Source organism: Papio anubis, chromosome 9 (assembly GCF_008728515.1).
Source record: "Papio anubis isolate 15944 chromosome 9, Panubis1.0, whole genome shotgun sequence".
Lineage (NCBI taxonomy): Eukaryota > Metazoa > Chordata > Mammalia > Primates > Cercopithecidae > Papio > Papio anubis.
In genome coordinates, this window is record NC_044984.1 from 121738542 (window position 1) to 121758475 (window position 19934).

General features: G+C 37.8%; 1 long non-coding RNA gene across 2 annotated transcripts in view; it reads left to right on the forward strand.

Annotated features, from left to right (window-relative positions):
- The window catches only part of LOC103876160, a 37950-nt gene extending 21921 nt beyond the window's left edge, over window positions 1–16029 (forward strand). For both annotated transcript variants that reach the window (XR_002515919.2, XR_002515920.2), the window contains exons 3-5: window positions 767–941; window positions 15265–15324; window positions 15674–16029. This is a non-coding gene — a long non-coding RNA (uncharacterized LOC103876160). The remainder of the gene's footprint in view (window positions 1–766; window positions 942–15264; window positions 15325–15673) is intronic.
- The last annotated feature ends 3905 nt before the right edge of the window (window positions 16030–19934 follow it).

Consider the following 19934-nt stretch of genomic DNA (forward strand, 5'->3'; position numbering starts at 1 on the left):
TGTGTCTATGTCTGTGTGTCTGTGTGTATGTGTGTATATGTGTGTGTGTCTGTGTGTATATGTGTGTTTGTATGTGTCTGTGTATATGTGTGCATAAGGATGTGTTTGCAGGTCTGTGTGAGTATATGTGCTCGTGCATGTGTGTGTCTGTGTGTGTGTGAGTGTGTATATGTGTGTGTGGATGTGTGTGCCTAAGTGTGTGTGGGGCATGTGTGTCTGTGTGTCTGCCTGTGTGTGCATATGTGTGTTTGTGAATCTGTGTTTGTGTGTGTATGTGTCTGTGTATGTGTGTGCATGTGTGTTTGTGTGTGTGTGTCTGTGTGTATGTATTGTGTGTATATATGTCTCTGTGTTTGCATGTGTGTGTGTGTATTTAGTAATGTAAATGTGTGTGTGTATATGTGTGTGTGTCTGTGTATGTGTGTGCATATGTGTGTTTGTATGTGTGTTTGCATGTCTGTGTGGGTATATGTGTGCATATGTGTGTGTATATGTGTGTTTCTGTATGTGTGTCTATGTGTCTGTGTGTATGTGTGTGTTTGTGCATATCTGGGTATGTGTGTGCATAAGTGTGTTTGCAGGTCTGTGTGAGTATATGTGTGCATGTGTGTGTCTGTGTGGGTATGTGAATGTATGTCTGTGTGTCCATATGTGTGTGTGTCTGTGTGTGTGTGTGCATAAGTGTGTGTGTGTGGGTATGTGTGTTTGTGTGTCTGCATATGTGTGTTTGTGTGTAAAGTAATGAAGGTGTTTAATTTCATTTTAGGATTAAACTGGACAGAACAGGGGCAGCTCTCACCGCACAGCAGCATGTAAACCACTGGAATTGATGGGAATTGATGAGAATCATGGCCTGGGGGTACTTCCATCCCGTGCTGGGCTTGGTGTGGCCTCTTCACGTAGGCTGCCATCAGAAGGGATCCCTGGCTAAAGGCTTCTTGGTGAGATTTAGAGACATTGGGAGTCTTACTAGTAAAGATGGAGTAATTTTACAGTGAAAATAATGTCTCACACATCAGTTACGCCAGTCGTCTAAATCTCTGCACTTTCATGGTAGAGCTCAATCCATAGAGTCTTCCGGAAACTCTGAAATTAGGAACTACTGTGACATTCCTACTACAAATATAGAACTGAAGTTTGAGGAAGTTAAAAAATCTGCAGTAGGTGAGGCATGAGGGCAGAGCTGGGGTCTTACCCAGGCCTCAGAAGTCACTGTTTTCAGAAACGCCATTATGTTGAGTCTATTGATCAGGCCTCATGAGATTGAGCTGATGTCATTTTCTGACCATTTCATGCCGTCCAATCTGAGGATTTCTATCATCCCAGAGCTGAAAGTTTGTTTTTCACTCTTGCATTTTCTGAAACTAACAAAAAATATATTAGCTGTAATATTTTCTCCCCACATTGTATATAAGCATTATACCAGTCTTTTCCTCAATGATGCAGTTTGCTGCTTTAGATATGCTTAAGTTCAGACCTTGAATTATGTCCTGTGAATGCTGGCTTTCTAGTGGGGAAATGCGACCAGGTGGCAGAGGACATGAGCCTGCAAAGGGTGTCCTGGCCGTCAGAGTCACGTGTTGCTGATCTCCAGCCCCAGAGCAGGGCTCCTTGGGCCCCTTCCTGGCTCCAGGCTCTGGTTCCTCTTGGCAGATGCAGTCCCAGGCCAGAACATAGGGTTTGGTGAGTACAGCATCCCGGTTACCTATCACAGCAGAACTAAGCTGATGCTGTGGCTTGGATTAACAACAGTCACTAAAAAGTTTTATCAAACCCTGCAATCCTGTTCAACACTCAATAAAACAAAAGTGCAGTGCTTCCGGGCTGCATTGTAAAATGTTTTAACCTCAATGGAATCCCTAAAGCAGTGCTTTAAATAATAATTTAAATTGAATGATTGAGATTTGTAGCCCCACTAGGTTTTCCATTTCTTCACCAAAACTTATTCTTTGTTTGAGACAGGATGTTTTTTCCTTTCCAATGGGAGAAACCCCAAACACCACAACAATTTGAGCAACGAGTTGTGAAACAAAGCCCTGTTCTTCTCATTAGCTCAGTTATGCATCACAAGACAACATTTATATGACTTTAATGAATTTATTAGAAATTTTGCAGGAGACAAGAGAATGACTCTTCAATTATTGTGACAATGCATTTGTTGCCATTAGTATCTGCAAATAGACACCATCTGTGACATTGATAAGACTGAAATGGCACATCCTAGGAAGGGCTCAGTACTAGATATGGTACCTGAATGGCAGCCAGTTCCTTCCTCACAATGGCATTGCCTTTTCTGAAGGCTGAAAAAATACATTATGGTTGGTATAGCCTATCCACAGCAGGCTATCTCACAGACCTATCTTACACTTAGGTCTACTCTGGTCATATTTGTGATGTGAACTTGAGAATTCAAAAGTACATTCTTCTGTTTGTCACCTAGATAAAGTCTACCTCTATAGCAAGGAAGAAAAAGAAGGCAGGAAGTGCTCTCCATTGATTCTTAGGTACATCCACTCCTTGGTTCTACTTTCCATCTCTTTCTTGGAATAAATCATTCCTTTTAGCTTGAACTACTTGGAGATATTTCCTGTCCCTTGTAAACAAATAACCTGAAACAAGAATATCGCAGATCCTGGACTAAGGTAATAGGTGAAAACCAGGTAAATCTAGTCAATGAAAATAAAGCCAGAGCAATGATGATTTTGCCATTGCATAATAAAACTTCCTCCTTAAAATTCAAGAATATTTGTACGATAAAATATTTTCCCTTGGTAGCCCACAACATTTTGAAAGGAAACAACAGGTGCTGGAGAGGATGTGGAGAAATAGGAACACTTTTATACTGTTGGTGGGACTGTAAACTAGTTCAACTATTGTGGAAGACAGTGTGGCGATTCCTCAAGGATCTAAAACTAGAAATACCATTTGACCCAGCCATCCTATTACTGGGTATATACCCAGAGGATTATAAATCATGCTGCTATAAAAACACATGCACACATATGTTTATTGCGGCACTATTCACAATAGTAAAGACTTGGGACCAACCCAAATGTCCATTAGTGATAGACTGGATTAAGCAAATGTGGCACATATATACCATGGAATACTATGCAGCCATAAAAAAGGATGAATTCATGTCCTTTGTAGGGACATGGATGCAGCTGGAAACCATCAATCTCAGCAAACTATCGCAAGAACAGGAAACCAAACACCACATGTTTTCACTCATAGGTGGGAACTGAACAATGAGAACACTTGGACACAGGAAGGGGAACATCACACACTGGGGCCTGCCGTGGGGTGGGGAGAGGGGGGAGGGATAGCATTGGGAGATATACCCAATGTAAATGAGATATACCCAATGGTAATAGGTGCAGCAGACCAACATGGCACTTGTATACATATGTAACAAACCCGCACGTTGTGCACATGCACCCTAGAACTTAAAGTATAATAAAAAATAAATTAATTTTAAAAAAAAGAAAGAAGGAAGGCACTTACAAAATTATCTTGTTTCATGATCCACCCTCTTCAGCAAGTCAGCAATAGATAACATTCCTGACTTTGATGGATATTTGTTTTGCTGTCATTTTTCCAGGGACTGTCTTGCATCTAGTAAGTTGATTGCTGGAGTATGAATGTGTCTAGATGGTCCTCCCACTCGGAAAGTCACATGTGTGCCTCCTGCCTCCTGTCTCCTGCCAGTTGTTGTATAGAAAGGTGGTCTATGTGTGGTTCTTGGTTAGATGGGGTCAACATGAGTATTCAGTGGTGCCAGCACCAGTAGCCATGTCTTAGCCATATTATCCTGGTGAAGTTTATGGTCGTATTGCTAAACTACACAGGCCCTGTTGTCTCCTGCTAATTCTCTGAGCCATAGTTTACTTTGCTTTTCTGTGAATTCTAAAAGTCAATTCCATTTTGTGTTTATTTTATCTTATGCCAGTTTCTGTTAGATTAAAAATCAAGCAAACAACAGTGACAAATGAGACAACCCCTGGATGAGACATGGACAGGGAGCCTCACTCTTCCTGAATCTGCTTTCACTGGCAGAGAGCTCATTAGCTCCCAGGGCAGTCTGGTCCAGCTTTGGAAAGCTTTTGTGATATTATTATTTTAATCCTAATTTCTAGAAACCCACCAAATAAGTATTGTTTAGGTTATTTTTCTATTATTAGCTCCAAGTTTCCTAAATAGATTGAAATTACATAAATTTGAGCATGTATCTCAGGAAGAAGAGAAAGAAGGGTGGGATAAATACTTTACATAGGCAAACAATTCTGCCACCATTCTACTCAACCAACACCCATCAGTGAGCATGAAGTCAGTGAAGGCTCCTCCAATGGTAGAGATTTTTTAGTTTTATTTTTTTGCTACCACTTGGCCCTCAATGCCAGCACTCCTCTGTGTTTAGAGCTCAGCTACAGAAACAGTGATTTGCCACAACACTGGATGGGAAGAGGGTTGGGCTGGGCTTTGTCGGAGATTAGAGAGGTTTCCAAAGAAGGTCTTGACTACTTCCAATTTTTGCCTTCAATGCTGACAGGTTTTACCTTCCCCCCACTAGGATTCCCTGATTCTAATGAGGGTCTCCTCCCCAGCTCTCCCTCTCCATTTGTCCCGGGCACTGAGTGGATGCACCATACACAATCATTTCTGATGCTCAGGGTCAGCCGTCGCTAGTATCTCCCCTCAGAGCTACCCACTGCTTCCCCTAAATTAACTTAATATTGTGATTTTTAAAAATGGAAATATAACTGACGATAGTGTTGGGTTTTGGTGGATTATTTGTTGAGTGTGTGTTTTTGCGTGTGTGTGTGTTGTCAGCTGTGCTCACTGATAAGAAAAAAATAGGCCACCTGGCCATTTGTTTAGCAAAACTCCTAAAGACCCTATTTAGAGCCGATCCTTGAGCTGAGTTCAGGAATACCAGGATCCTCTTCCGATTACTGCTTTTCACACCCACCGTTTAATTGGCAGTGATGATGGGCACAGCCTATGCTAAGCACACTCACTTTACCTCATGGATTCCCCAGGTCACATCCATGAGATAGTGCTATAACTTTTCCATGTTGTAAATCAGAAGCTAAGGCTTTGAGGGGTTGGAGAACGATGCCCAGGTTACACAGCCGGAAGTTTTCAAGATCAAAAATTAATCACTTCCTCATAATCCTGGAGCCCTCTCTCAGCCTGGGAGCTCAGACTCAGGGGCCAGGTGGTGACAGGTGGGAATTCGAGGAGGAAGACAGTGTGGGAGGCCAGCGCGAGGGCTGAAGCCCCTCCTCAGCTCCTACTAATGTATTCTGTGGCCGTGAGATCCCCGTGGCCACATCTTCCTATTCTTCAAGAAAGCCCCAAAATTTAGGTTTTACTCTGGTACCTCTTAAAGTTTAAATGTTGGTACCACAATTTACCAAAGAAAAGAGAATGAAGACAAAATAAAGGAAAATAAAATAAAAAGACAATAGAAAAGATAAAATTATGTAAAGAAGACTCAGCATACTTAGAGTTGCATTTGGCCATCGGCTCCAATCTGCCAGGCCTGGGTTACTGCCCTTGTCCGAGGTCAGGGAGACACCAGGTATCCTTTATTTGCTGAGGTGTGCTCAGTACCTTGCACAGAGCCTGGCACGTGGGAGGTGCTCATTAACACATGTGGAATGCATGAGCGCAAGAAAGATGGTGAATCTGATAATGAGTAATTGCAGAGTAGAAATTCAAGCACGTTCATCAGCGGCTATCCTGGGAATTCCATGGCACGTTCTGTTCTCTAAGCGCAGCTATTCTAACTATAGATGGCCAAGATTGATCATTCTCTCAAGGGCATGGCAGAATTGTTTGGCACTAGGTCTTTTTACGTTAATTTAAATTTCTTTCACATTTTGCCTATTGCGCTAAAGCCCATTTACAAAGAAAGCAATAAACAGACGTCTCTCAGCACCAAAGAGCTTTAATCTTTCACACAACTTTAATATGTTCCTGTTTAATACTCATCAGTAAATATTGTGAAATAAAGACTTCAGTCCAAATAGTCCAATTCTACTGGAAACTTTGAAGAGTTGAGACTGAGGACACACCAGCTTGACCAAGCTAAATGAGTCACACAGCCACTGTTTAAAATGTGTTCTGTGGCCAAATGATCGTCCAAAAACTCATCCAAAGCAAATGCATTCAGAAGAGACTTTTACTGAGTTCATCCAAACATAAAAGAGCAGTAAGAACAAGACAGGCTCAGCATTGACCTTGGCATGACCTTGTGGCCACCATGTTGCTGTCTCAATGCCAGTGCTCAGGGAACATTGGGGATATCCCTGCTGTCCCTCTGGATGAGATAATACATTCAGGACCCTTGGTCCATAGATGATGGAGTCCTCTGCTGAAATTTCTACAGAGGCCAGGAAGGAATATTAATGAGTAAAGAAAGCATATTTTATTCTAATTCTTGCTCACTCATTCATCTATGTATTCATTCTAAAAATCTTTACTGACCAGAGTTGTGCAACATACACCCTGCCAAGAAGAACAAGAATGGGGCTCACATCAGTGCCCTCAAAAGCTCATATTTTGGTTAGGGACAAAGTAAGCAGATGCCTGTTGTATGGGGCAGGGACTGCTAATAGGGTGAGCACCGGGATGGGCAAGTCTACAGGGGCCAGGAAGGAAGATGACTCATTAATTGCTTACTTATGACAATACCTGGTTAAATTATTTTAAATGCACTAGTACATTGAATCCTCACAACAGTCTTGGAAGAACTATAGTATTTCCATTTTACAAATGATAACACTGAGGGAAAGTTTGAAAATGGAGCCAAGATATGGAAAGAAATGTAATAAAGTACCATTTGGCCCTAGAAATAGAGACAGTAAGATTGGCTACTAAAAATCCAACCTCCCAGTGATGTCAAGTTTTGTTCAAGAGAGTATCAATACTCAACTCCTCAGGAGGTTATGTTTTCTGTGGTAACTCCTCATTAAGCAAATGGGCCATGGTCAGGTCACCTTCTTGGCTGTTCTCCTGGCCTTCAAGAATGTTTGCTAATTTGCTAACAGTCTTCATTCTAAACCCATTAAGGGCCTGTGGCTCCTGTGAGTTGAGATTTGTTTGATACCATATTCCTTTTTTCAAGACTGTCAAGAAAAAGAAATCCTTTATTCTTCATGTCCAACTGCCACCCATAGTCCTTACCCTACCATGCCCCAGTGGATGTAAGTATAAATTTCAAGAGAGTTTTCTGGACTATCTCATTAAAGAAGGTCCAACCTAACAATATGTTTCAACCCTTCTGGCTCCAATATTTAATAGGTGTATTGTTTATGCCACAAGGGTGTTATCACCACCAACTTGCATTCTGGAAGTATTTAAAGAAACACCCTCTCAGGGGAAAAAATATATGTGGTTACCTTTGGCCTTAATTGTGATTATGTGGGGAAACCCTGTGACAGATCATCTGTTGGCAGCATTTTAGTACAACAACCCCATAAAGAAGACAGCACAGTTAATGTTAGTTTGGTGGCACAACAGTCACATTTTCCTGTTGCTTGTTGTAACAAGTGAAGCATGGTGGTATAAGAAATCATGTGAGGGGGAAATTAATATGGGCTGGATTTTGGCTTTTTACAAATTTCATGAAAGCAAACCCACAGACCAAAGAAACTCAACAAACTCTGAAAACAAGAACATATTTCACAATGAAGAACATTACCATGGATAAACAAAGTTATTTAATAAAGACTTTAATAATGATAAAGAGGAAAATTCCTCAAAAGGACAACATTTCTACAGATGCATGTGCTTGATTAAAGATCTCCAAAACACGTGAAGCAAAACTTACAAAACTACAAGGAGAAATAAATAAATACACAATTCTGGTTAATAATTTCTAGAACAAAGAGGAAGGGTATAGAAGACTTGAACAACAATATCAGTCAAGTAGACCTTAGAATGTCCCACCCAATATTATCAGAATATATAATCTTTTCAAGTGCATAAAATACATACCAAATTAAACTATATTCTCGATCATAAACAAATCTTAATAAATCTGAAACGATTCCTGTCATACAAAAAATTGTTCCCAGCAAATGGCAAAAAGATATCTTGAAAATCCACCAAATTGTCAGACCATAACTAGCACTCTTCTAAATAATGTACAGATCAAAGAAAAAACTGAAAGGGAAATTAGAAAGCATTTTGAACTAAATGAAACTGAAACTGCAATTCATCAAAATGTGTGTGATGTCACTAAAGCAGGACTTAGGTGGACACATTATAGAACCTACTCCCCAAATTAGAAAATTTGTGAAAAAAGATTCCAAGCAATAATTTTAGCTTTCCACCTTCAGAAAAATTTTTAAAAAGTGATAATTATGAAACCAAAAGCTAGTTCTTTCAGATTTTTAATATGGATAAACTTCTAGCCAAACTCATTACGAACAATAAAAAAGAAAGACAGAAAAAGAAGATACAAATTGCCAGTAGCAAGAATAAAAGAGGTTAAATGATTACATATTCCTGAAATATTCAAAAGATAATAAAAGGACATTATGAATAACTCTAACAACAAATATAACGAGTTGGATAGAATTGACATGTAACTCCTAAGGCATGTGCTGACAAAACTTACTGAAGAAAATTATATACTTGGAATCACCACACGTGTGATTATATAACTATAGATGTTACAGGTAAACATCTCACAAACAACATTCGAGGTACAGATTATTTCACTGGATAGTTCTACCAAGTAAGTAATAGAGAAATAACATAAGTCATACCCAAACATGCAAACTCTTCTAAAAAGTTGCAAAGAGAAGAATTCCAAACTCATTGTATAAGACCAGTGTTACCCTGATAACAAAATCAAAGACATTAGAGAAAAAGAAAGAATACTAGTATACTTCATGAAACAGATAGACAAATGCTAAACAAAATTTAATCAAGTATCATCCAACAACATAGATGAATATAACATCATGGCCAAGTATGTTTTCTCTGTAGAATACAAGATTTACTTAACATTTGAAAATCACCATATTAGGGTAAAAAGACATATTACCATCTCTGTAGGTTGTACAGAAAACATTTGAGAAAATTCAGTCCTCTCCCCTAACAGAAAACTCTCAAGAACTGTAATAGAAGAAAAGTTTCTTAACTTCATAAGGGGTATCTGTGAAAACATACACATAACATCATACTTAATGGTGAAAGAATTACTGTTTTTACCCTAAGATCAGAGACAACAAAAGATGTTCATTCTTACTACTTTTATTTAATATTTTACTGACTGCTCTGGCCAGTGCAATATTGCCTACATTTGTGAGTAAAAAAGTAAATAAATATATATATATATTTTTAAATAAATGCATGGATTTTAAATAGTTATATAGTTTAGAAAGACAAAACTATTTTTATTCACAGATGGCATAATTGGCTATACAGAAAATGTGATGAAATCTATAAAAACATTACTATAACTAATAATTAGGCTAAATAACATTGCAGGATACACGGTCAGTATATAGAAATCAATTATATTACTATCAACAAGAAATGACTAATCATGAAATAGACCATTTTTGAAAATACCATTTATCATACCAACAACAAAAAATATGAAATACTTAGGGCAAAATATAACAAAAGATGTGCAAAACCTGCACATTGACTGCAACAACACATTGCTCAGATGAATCAGGGAATAGCTAAATTCCTTAATTTCATGCCACCCATGGGCATGAAAAGTGCCTTTGATCCTGTCATGCAGCCACAGCTGATTGTACCGGAATTAACACCTGACCCAGGTGGGGCCAATCAACTCTCTCCTCTCCTTGAAGCGGGCAAGAACCCCTGGTCCATGAGCTGCAGGGAGCTGACATGAAAATCATACAGAGGCTTGTAATGCTCATGGGTTTCAATGTTGCTAACATGTCAGTCATGCCTAAATTGGTGTATAGATTCAGTGCAATCCAATTCAAACATCAAGTAGATGTTTTAGAGAAAATTGATAAATTGACCCCAAAATTCAAAAAGGAATTCAAAGGATTTAAAATAGTAAAAATAACATTGAAAAAGAACACATTTAGAGAAACTTATTTCAAGACTTATCACAAAGGTACAGCAATGAAAACAGTGTGGTGTCACTGTCAAGAGTGGCCAATAGATAAATGGAACACAGCAGAAACTCTAGAAATAAGCCTTCACATAAATGGATGCCTGATGTCTAACAAAGTAGCATGAACAATTTAGTGGAGAATAAAAGATGAAAGTTTCAAAAAATGATTCTATAAACATTAGATATTCATATGTAAAAAATAACTCTGATGCATATCTTTTATAAAGTAACTTAAAATGGGTCACAGACTTAACTATAAAACATAAAACAATAAAACTGATAGAATAAAACATTGGAGAAAATCTTTGTGACTTCAGATGGCAATAATTTTTTAGATACAAAACCAAAAACATGATCCAGGAAAACAAATGGATTAATTAGACTCCATCAAGATTAAAATTATCTGCTCTGTGAACTACACTGTACTGAGAAGGATGAGACAGGCCACAAACTTAAGAGAAAATATTTGTAGCTCAGATATCTGCTAAAATATTTGCATCAAAAATATATAAAGACTCAAAATGCAATAAGAGAGCAAGGAATGAAACAAAAAATGGTAAATAACTGCACAAATACTGCACCAAAGAAAAGAAATGGATGCCAAATAAATCAGATTAAGAAGATGCTTCATATCATTAGTCATTAAATAAATGTGAATTCAAGCACAATGAGTTACTATTACACAGCTATTATAATGGCTAAAAAGTTTAACAATATAAAGTGATAATGGCAGGGATGCAGATTTTCTGGGATTCTCATTTACACCTTACTGGTGGAAATTCAAAACAGTATAGCCACTCTGTAAGGGTAATATGGTTTGGCTCTGTGTCCCCACCCAAATCTCATCTAAAATTATAATCCCCACATGTCAAGAGAGGAACCTGGTGAGAGGTGATTGGATCATGGGGGCAGTTCACCCCACACTGTTTTTGTGATAGTGAGGAGGTTCTCACGAGACCTGATAGTTTATAAGTGGCAGTTTCCCTTGTGTGCTCTCTCCTGCTGGCATGTAAGTCATGTCTTGCTTCCCCTTTGCTTGTCACCAAGATTGTAAGTTTCCTGAGGCCTCTCCAGCCATGAGGAACAGTGAGTCAGTTAAATCCCTTTTCTTTATAAAGTACCCAGTCTCGGGCAGTTCTTTACAGCAGTGTTAAAATGGACTAATATAAAAGGTGGCAATGTAATCATTTATTTTAAACTTGAGCATACACTTACCATATAATCTAGCAAATTCACTCATAGGTATATACCAGTGAGAAATGGAAAATAAAGACCACAAGAAGACATGCACATAAGTGCTTACAATAATTTTATTTAAAATCACAAAAACCTGGCAACACCCTGAGAATATTCAGTCAGTGAATGACTAAAAAAATTATAACACATTCATATACTACTCAGCATACTAAAATACAAAAACTATTGATACACAAAATACCATGGATGAACACTAAATAATTTTTTTCTATGTGAAAAAAGCCACTCTCAAAGTCTATATATTGTATCATTCTATTTTTATGACTTCCTGGAAAACGAAAAAGAAAAGGAAAAGATATAGCTATAGAGGTGGAAAACATAGTGTTTTGGGATGCATGTATGGGTTGACTACAAAGTGACATCATAAGAAAGTTTTGGAGGTGATGGAGCTGTATTTAAGGAATTATGTTGGTGAATATATGACCCTATGTATTTGTCAAAATGCACATGACTATATAGCATAAAGAGTAGATTTTCATGTATGTGAATTTTAAAAAATCAAACTGTAGGAAAATGCAAGATGATATGCCAGACTGTGACACACTATACCTTTGTATTACAAATAGTTCAGTTCACCCTTCAGAAAGTGGTGGAGAAGAAAAAAGCTGATCTAAATGATTTTGGAAAACATTGTTTAACTGGATGTCTTAAAGTCACAAACAAAAGAACTGTGCTCAAACACTATTCTTGGTGCAATTTGATTCTCACAGGAGTATGTGTTAGCATTTCTCAAACTATTTTAACTGTATACAAGGTTTGAACAAATAAGTAAATATATTGTAGATATTTAGAGCCTGTTTTCTCAACTGTTAGCAAAAGAAGATAACCTTACAGAAAGGGGCTGGCTCACAATGAAACTTAATTATTGGATTAGAATCAGAGATATCAGTATAAACTCAAATATCTATCTGATCTGTCTATCTATCTATCTATCTATCTATCTATCTATCTATCTATCTATCCATCCATCCATCCATCCTATCTGTTTATCTCTTTGACTCTCCATGCATCCCTGTATCTGCATCTGTAGCTACATGGATATCCATCTGTCTATAGCTTGACATACATATACATATAACTAGATAGAGAGGGTTATTTTTGTCTTTGCACAGATTAGTAAACATGTATTTCCAAGATTTCCTCAATGAGGGTAGATTTAATGACACTGCAGCAGCAATGTGCACACATGATAGGTAGATCTTGGTTTCTAAATACCTATCTCCAATAAAAGAAAACAGGGCTGCTTGGTTGGTCTCATGGCTGAGGCAGGAAAAATACAAGATGAGCCTGAAGCATTCTGTAGTTTCAGCAAGTTAAGAAAGTTCTCAAAAAAGAGAGACATCAAAAGAGTATAGAAACTGCCCTGAAATAACTCCAAATGGCAGAAGTGGGAACAACTTGAAAAACAAAATAAATAATGATAGAATTGAGTTGTAATTCAAAGAATAAAGTATTTTTGAATCCAGATGAAATGAACAAATAATTGAATAGGAGAGAAAGGTCAGCTCTTCCTCAGAGGGGGATTCCAATTAATGCATGTAAAAAAATTAGGGAAAGAGAAAAATTACTACTTAGAGAATTAACACATTAATAATTTGCTGCATCCAACATCCATATGTAGATGATAAAACTGGTGAGCAGAAGTTTAAGGAGAAGCAGGAAATTTGCATAGACTCAAATCATATTCCTTGAATCAATTAGTTTGCTTTTTTCTTTATTTTTATTTTTATTTTTTTACTTTAAAAGGGAAAACTAGTAACTTCAGATTGGAAAGTCTAGAAGGTACCACCTCAGCCAAGTGATCAAGGTTAACATAAACAGGACAGATGCATTTCATGTAACCCCTTTGCAAAGCACTGAGAAGCGCCCATGACCTCCATGGTATTCTTCCAGTAAATGATAATCTTAAATCATAGGAAATCATCAGACAACCCAGTTTGAAAAAGAGTATAAATATAATTGACCAACACTCTTCTAAATTATCAAGGTCAAGAAAAACAAGCAACGTCTGTGGAACTGTAACAGATTAAAGAAGAATCAAAAGATACCTCAGCCAAGAAAAATGCAGACCCTGATATAGGACCCTAGTCAGAAAAAAGCTGGTGCAATTTAGATGGTCTATAGTTTAGTTAATAATATCGTAACAATATAAATTTATTCATTTTGATAACTTAGAAGGAAACAGTATGTAGCTTATATGGGAAGTCTGTGCAACTTTTGCACCTTTTCTGTAAATCTTACTTCATTTTTAACAAATTTATATTCTTCTGGAAAGGCTACAGCCAATGCCAGAAATACTGCCCAAAGCAGAGAGAGAGAGATGGAAAAAATATTCTCTCTTCTCCATTCTCCTCTCCGCTTATTGTCCATCAGTGCCTCCCACTGGCTAAATCTACCCAAAAGATAGCAGGGAGAGAGATATGCGAAGTGTCGCTGTGGGTAGCTCAGGTAATAAAGAGAAGAGAGCAGGGGAACAATGGGAGATAATTTTGACAGCAAATAGGTAAACGAGCAGCACGGATGAAATGGAATACAGGCCATCCTTTACATTTCCATAGCTGAGATGTGTGAGAGACTCAATGTCTGAGATACTGTCAGCTCTCATCACTAACTCCAATTTGTGTTGCCTGCTTCATAGGGTAGGACTTAAATACACATCCTATTCCATAAAGATGGGTGTACAGTTCCTCCATCATTCATTTCCTGGACAAGGGTTAATGTCTCTTAGTGTGCTGGAGATGATGAGATTCAGTGTAGAAAAGGCTAGAGATAGACAGGTTAAAAAAAAAAAAGGTGAGTCTGAGACCAACATAGCTAACACTCACCTTGCGCTGAATCCCATCTCTTCTCCTGGTGGGAAGAATGGAACCTAGGGCACATGGGAAAAACTCACACCTGAGCTTTGCAACTTCAGTTGCAAATTCCATGTCTTCAGATGAACACCAGGGCCAACTTCATTCCTTGAGCTTTGGTATGGACTGAATATTTTTATCCCTGCCAAATTCATATCTTGAAATTCTAACTCCCAATGTGACAATATTATGAGGTGGGGCTTTGGGGAGGTGCTTAGTCATAGAGCCCTCATGAATGGGAATTAGTGCCCTTGTAAGATGAGACATGAGAAAGTTTCATCCCTGTCTCTCCTCTCTGCCCCATGCAAACCAGGAAGAAAACCCTCACCAAACACTGGATATTCCGGTGCCTTGATTTTAGACTTACCAGACTCCAGAACTATGAAAAATAAATGTATGTTGTTGAAGTACTCCAGTCTGTGGTATTCTGTTATGGCACTCAAACTGACCAAAACAACTTTGTTAGCTCTCACCAAGTGAGCATTCTTCTGCCACTGTGGGCTTGAGTCAAGAAATAAATATCAGATGTTTAAGAGAAACATAGTTATTATCATTTGTTATAGGCTAAATTATGTCCCTCTAAAATAATTCATGTGTTCCAGTCCTAACTCCCAGTACCTCAGAATATGACTATATTTGGAGATAGAGTCCTTAAAGATGTAATTAACTAAAAATGAGGTTATTAGAGTGTGTCTTAATCCAATATGGCTGATGTCTTTTCAAGAGAAGGAAATTTACACACAGACGTAAATGTGTGTAAATTTAGAGAAAAGACCATGTAAAAACACAGGAAGAAGATGGCCATCTACAAGCCCAGAAGAGAGGACTCAGAAGACACCAACCCTGCCAACACCTGATCTTCAACTTCTAACCTTCAGAGCTGTGAGACAGTAAATGCCTATTGTGTAAGCCACCAGGTCTGGGTCACTTTGCTATGCGAGTCTTAGAAAACTAACACTAAATGACACTTATCTCCTCGATAAGAGAGATCATAAGTATGTTGGTCTTAAAATTCAGCAGAATTTTCATTTTCCCCAGGTGCCCAGGGAGACAAACCGGTAAATGTGAGAAGAAGAAATACTTCTGATGTTTTCCCAGGTAAATCTAGAAAACTGTGACCCTCCTTTTCACCATTAAAGTAACACCTTGTATTGCTCAAGAAAATACTCTTGATCTTTGCATCCATCCTGAATATGGCCAGCTTCCCAGAGCAGCATTTGCTGAAAAGATCATCAAATCTTGGTGATTTAGAAAGTCAAATTCTGATCCCTCATGGGCATATTTTTTTGAGGGAATGAGGAGCTAACTTATGGTAGAAATCAAATTTTGTTATATCTGATTTTGTTAATTTGAAAAACTTAAAAAGAAAATAATTAAGTCTATGTGTGTCTGTATCAGACTACTGTGGTTCAACATTTATGTAACAAAGTTGTGACTTGTTTTTCAGCTCCATGGAACCCATGTTGAAGGCCATGTAGCCCGAGCATGCTCAGATGTGCCAAGCAGGCAACCATGTGGGGAACCTAAGTGCTCTGATGGAGGAGTGGGGGCTGAATTAAGAAGAGGACACAGCATGGCAGGGTCCAGGATCCAATCAGATAGAGCCCTGATTGTCACTCCATGGCAGGATCCAGTCAGACCATGCTTCCTGGCATCACCTCATCACAACATCCAATCAGACCACACATCATTACCTCATGTTTATAAAACTTGACCCAATCTCCAGCTCCAGAAGACAGATTTGAGTGTTTCCTTCTGTCTCCTTCCCAGTCAACTTGCAATAAAGCTTCTCTTTTGCCCAAAGCTGGTGCCATGTTACTGCCTCTATGTGCATTGGGCAGTGGGCCTTTTGAGTGTTTGGTAGCATAAGGGTAAATTTCCAATTTCATGTCTCTTTTTTATTGTGTTAAAATATGCACAGCATATTGATATATTTAAGTAGGCTTCCTGTGACCGTTTACCTATTTTTTTTCAACTTACAAGGCCTAACACATTCTTTGCACCTCACAGAAATAGGATATGCTATCTTAGCCAATGCCTTGTGAGCATTTTCTTCTTCAGCTTTCTCTTAGGCAAAAATCAGATTTAAATTCAATTTGTAGTTATCTGTTCATGTCTGATAGCCAAATTGGGGCCATCACATTAGAGTGAATGTGATTAGACAGATGTGAGACATCTCAGTGTCAGCTGTCTCCTTTAATTGCTTTTGTGGATGAGACAGGAAACATTATTGGTAGTATCGTAATGCTCACCAAATGTCCTCAAAATGGCCCTCGGGAGCACATATCGATTTAGCAATTGGCTCTACAACCCTAAAGAGTAAGTGACTAAAGATCTCTGTTAACATTGGTTATAAATTAACTACGGAACTTTGGACATATCCCACTTTCTGTGAGCAGGAGATATCAATCTATTTCAATTTGTTGATATCCCTAGGAGTCTTACATATTTAAAACTTAAACCCAGAAGCTCCGGATCTGAATCATCAATCTCTTTTACTGCATTTCAGCTGTTTCATGTGCTTTTGTTTTGTGCATCTCACACAGGTGGAATTTTTCTTTTTCTGAGTTAAATACATTTAACTTGATATATAGAGTTATTGTGTGAGGCCAGAATATTTTCAGTTCATATCTTCACTTTTGTTTTGTTGTTAGTGTGTTACTCATTTCTAGCTTTGAGTGGCAGAATCTCTCCTGAACTCTAAGGAAATTAAAGAAATAAAGGAAATGTCTGCAGGCATCCCTTGGCATGTCTTTTTATTTTGCCTGTCACACCATAGCAGCCAAACAAACATAGCAGTTTTATAAATGATCCATTGAATGACAAAAACCTTCCCATTCTCAATGATTTTCACATGGGATTTATTTTTTCTGTATGTTTCTCTCCAATCTTTGCATCTTGGATTTGTTAAAATAAACGAATTAGATTAAAAAATTTAAAAAGGAAACTTTAAGAACCTCAAATTCATCAGAATCTATCCTTTGATTATAGCATGAGAACTGCCCTCTTCTATGACAATTTAATCCAAACCCAATATAGACCTTCACTTCTGGGGTCACCAAATAAAAATAGTAAAGCTGTCAGAGTAATGTTTTAAAAGCTGTTCAACATCTGTATTTACTTTCTTTCCTTGACACCTGGATAAATGTTCAAATCTTGTTGCTGCTTTTCAAATTGGAATGTGTGGAAAAACTGCTTCCCTCTACCATAGTCTAATCTAGAACTAAAACCTAGCCGGACTAAGCATTTAGTCTTGACAGTGACCATTTAAGCTTGGGACATGGACTCTTCCAGTGTGGCCAGTGTGCTAACTTGCTGTGCTCATTAGCAGTGGAAACTGACACTCTAAAAGAAAGAAAAAAATTAAGTCTAAGGACAAATTTCCAATTTCATTTCCTTTTTTAATCGTGCTAAAATATATATAACATATTGACAAATTTAACTATTTAAAAGAGACAATTTAGTGGCATTATGTACATTCACAATTTTGTGCAATCATTATCACTGTCTAGTTTCAGAACTTTTTATTACTCTAAATATCTCTATACTTACTAGCAGTCATTCCTTTTTCCCCCCACTCCTAACCCCTGTCAACCATCAATCTGTTTTCTGTTTCTATGGATTTTCCTATTCTCGACCTTTCATATAAATGGAATGGTGCAATAAGTGCTATTTGGTGACTGGCTTTATTTTGCACAATTTTCAACATTCCTCCATGTTGTAGTAGCATGTATCAGTAGTTCATTTTTTGTCAAATAACATTTCATTGTGTGAATTTGCCACATTTTGTTTATTCATTCATTTGTTGCTGAATGTTTGCATTATTTTCCACCTTTTATTCTATTTTGTTTTATTTTTCATACAAGCAGGGTTTCCCTATGTTGCTTAGTCTGGTCTCAAACTCTTGTACTCAAGTGATCCGCTCACCTCGGCCTCCCAAAGTGCTGGGATTATGCCATGCCTGTCCCAGCCTCCAACCTCTTTAAACCACAAACACCAGTGGATTGTTTACTACCATGCAACTCCTAACACACTAGTGGGCCATTCTTAAGTTTACAAATAAACCAACGCCAAAAAAAAATCTCATATCTAGGAAGGAAACAAAAGCTCATGCGTTGAACCAACAGGAACAAAGGAAGCGTTGTAGTTTTTTGTCTTCATACTTGCTACTCCTTCTGTCCCCTGAAAGCCAGAACTCAGCCTGAGGTCTGACAACATTCTGCATTTCCACAGTGAAAAACATGTTTTCTGAGCAGCAGAATATCAAAAAGTCAATGCCTTGAAGAGTTTCATGGTGCAATGACAACAGAAAACATGAGCAGTCATGATAATTATAATCCCAACAACAATTAGGCTTCTGTTGCCTAGTTCACTATTGCATACTGAGCAAGTAGTAGATGCTTATTAAATATTTAATGAACTAATGAATAAGACAAACGTACTTTGAAATTTACTTTGCATTCCTTCATCTCTTGGTCTACACAGATGCTACAGTATTTTGTTACTCTTGTCTTGTTTTTGTCTATTCTTTTTTTTTTAAAACCAGAGTGAATTCCAAGAATATTCAAGTCCATGAAAAACTCCCCAAGCTAATGATTCTTAGACTTATACTTTGAGCAGATTCTAAATAGGTGGTTGATATAAGCCTAGGAAAAAGATTGAATCTTGTAGCGGATAGAAAATGAATAAAAGCTAAAGGTTTGGAATACCCAAGACTTAAGCAGGAAAAGGTAAAGCAGCATTATCAGTAATGAATGCGGTTGGCTACAATAACAGAAAATTTAGCTAATGGTCCCTTAAAGGATGAGGACTTTCTTGTTATTTATTGTCATCAGTTTGGGCTACACTCAGTGATAGTTGGTCCTGAAGAACCCCACATATTTAACATATTTATCTTTTTATCTGCAGTATGGTTATTTTATAATTGGGAGATGGCCCTCATAGTGTTACATACCACATTGTCACTGGACAGCCCCCAGAGCAGGATGAGAAGAAAGGGACAAAAAGAGGCCATTCTGGCTTAATATTATTTGTATGAAGGAGGAAAGCGTTTCCCTTAAATCCCCATAAGATGTAGTCTTAGGTCTCAATGGCCAGAGGCAGGCTGCATGACCCAGACCAAACCAATCACAGGCTTATGTGAAATGGGCATATCCTCACAGCATTTCTGTGACTGACCTGAACCAATCAGGATCTGTGCCTTGAGTCTGGACAGGGGACAATATGCTGCCCATCAGATGTCAGAACAAAATAATGAATGGCTGGGGGTGGCCTTCCAAGAGATTCAGCAACAAAGCAGCCCTCTCAGGGAGGAAATGAGATCATTTTCCATGATGAGACAGATGGCTCAGTGTTATGTAAAGGAAATCAAAGAAATCAAATAAATTTAAATACCATAGTGACTAACTCGTTTCCTTTCCAATTGTTTTTGAGCTCTTCAGATGGCATCACAGAGAAAAATCTATTTGTTTTTAGAGCCTGTAATGTCTAACACTTTCAGCCTTTCTAAGAGAAAGGAGGCCCACGTAAGCGCAAGGCTTTATACAGGTAACAGCATGGAATTGCAATGTTCCATTTCACTACACTTATTTTCATAATTGTCCTCTATTGATGGTAAGTTTACCATGATAATATTATTTCCTTCTTGAATATTCTTATTACTCACAGAGGTTAACTTAAATAATATATCACATAAATAATAATACAAA